The following is a 2,022-nucleotide window of genomic DNA, read 5'->3' on the forward strand; positions in this document are numbered from 1 at the left end:
GGAGCAGCTGGTGGACTCACACTGCCAACCTTGTCATTTGCAGTCCTGTGCTTATCACAAAGAGCCACCATGCTCTCCAATGACACTTAGAAGTGGCAAAAATGCATTTTCTGAGTAGATTTTATTTAATAACATGACATAGTATTGTGCATAGTACAGTATTCATACTATGTTCTATACATAGTATTTTGTGTTTTAAAATTTGTATTAAACTAGATTGTGGAATCCTGATGTGGCATTGTAGGATAAGCACTGACATGCTAATTGCAAGGTAGTTCCAGCCTATCCCCCGCTCTGGGGGAAAAAGATAAGGCTTTCTGCTCCCTTAAAGATTTAAATATTCTAATTTAAAATCTCCAACATCATCTTCATCTCTTAAACTTGAACTTGCATTAAACTATGTTGTTGTTGTTGTTGTTAAGTGCTGTCGAGTCGGTTCCGACCCATAGTGACCCTGTACAGGGTTTCCGAGGTTGTAAATCTTTACGGGAGTAGAAAGCCTCATCTTTCTCCCGTGGAGCAGCTGGTAGTTTCGAACCACTGACCTTAAGGTTCGCAGCCCGATTCGTAACCACTACACTACCAGAGCATTAAACTATAGTGTGTATTCATTAAGTCTGTGTATATTAGTTGCATTTATAATTTGTAAACTGCAATCTGATTAAAACACCAACATGGCGAGAAGTGTTGTTAAATATATACATAGAAAAGAAAGGTTATAATAGTTGTTTGTTGTTTTTTAAAATAATTCAAAAAATATAATATGCTATTGTTGTTAAGTGTTGTAGAGCCAATTCTGACCCATAACAACCCTGTATAGGGTTTCTGATGAGCAGCTGGTGAGCTTGAACTGCTGACCTTTCAGTTCAAACTCACTTTGCAATCCAGGGCAATAACCCACAGTGCCATACCAGGACTCCAAAAATATAATATATACCCGTGCAGGGTCACTATGAGTCAGAACCGACTCCACGGCACTTAACAACAACAACAACACTATAAAATTATGTGACTCTTGATTATAGGATAACCATTGGACTGTGAATCACAATATTGTCGATTCAAACCCACCTGCTCCTCAGAAATGCTGTATAGCATTACTATGAGTTGAAACTAATTCATTGTATATGTGAGTGTGGTGTATGCAAATACAGGAAACAGTTATATATCACGTATATGTAGCGTAGTGGTTACGAATCGGGCTGCGAACCTTAAGGTCAGCAGTTCGAAACTACCAGTCGCTCCGCGGGAGAAAGATGAGGCTTTCTACTCCCGTAAAGATTTACACCCTTGGAAACCCTGTATAGGGTCGCTATGGGTCGGAATCGACTCGACGGCACTTCACAATCACAAAAATCAAATCATACTAATATGGGTACATGTTTATGTATGTGTGTGTCAGTGTTTATGTGCAGTATATATAATGTACTCATAAAAACAATCTCAATATTAAGCTTTTTAAAACGCTTTTGTATTTGTATGCAGAAATAAACCTCAGCCTAAGAGACAACCCTGTTATCAAATAACATTTGTGGACAAGTTTGCTTAGGGAAAAATATAAACAACATTTTAATCAAAGGTACCTAGTTTGGGGGTGTGCATATACAGAAGAAATACACAAAAGTCCATTTAACCTGTTCCCTCAATGAAGTCTATTTCTAATTGTAATGTAGCATCCAACATCTATTATTCATATTAAACATTAATTTAAAGGAACTACCCTGACTTTCTTTTAAAATTCCAAAATACCAGGTATTGATCCTGGATATTACATCACCGCAAATATTAGAGTTAGCAAGCCAGATTACCAGGGACTCTAACAGTAATTGTAAGGAAATGCTCATCTGCACAGAAAGAATGTTATACTCACGGTCTTTATGGAATCTCCTCCTAAGGTTTCTATTCTGAAGAAGACAATTAGTTTTTAAATACATGCACACCAGACCTAATGGTCAAGTAATACATATTCATATTTCTTTTCTAATTTATTCTAGTGGGTCTCACCGTCTGTATTTTTTTTTT

At 37.0% G+C, this 2,022-nt stretch overlaps 1 pseudogene; it reads left to right on the forward strand.

Moving 5' to 3' along the window:
- LOC102831047 overlaps positions 1-2,022 on the forward strand; it is a 117,126-nt pseudogene that overhangs the window by 108,326 nt on the left and 6,778 nt on the right.

Source organism: Chrysochloris asiatica, unplaced genomic scaffold (assembly GCF_000296735.1).
Source record: "Chrysochloris asiatica unplaced genomic scaffold, ChrAsi1.0 scaffold00022, whole genome shotgun sequence".
NCBI classification, from domain to species: domain Eukaryota; kingdom Metazoa; phylum Chordata; class Mammalia; order Afrosoricida; family Chrysochloridae; genus Chrysochloris; species Chrysochloris asiatica.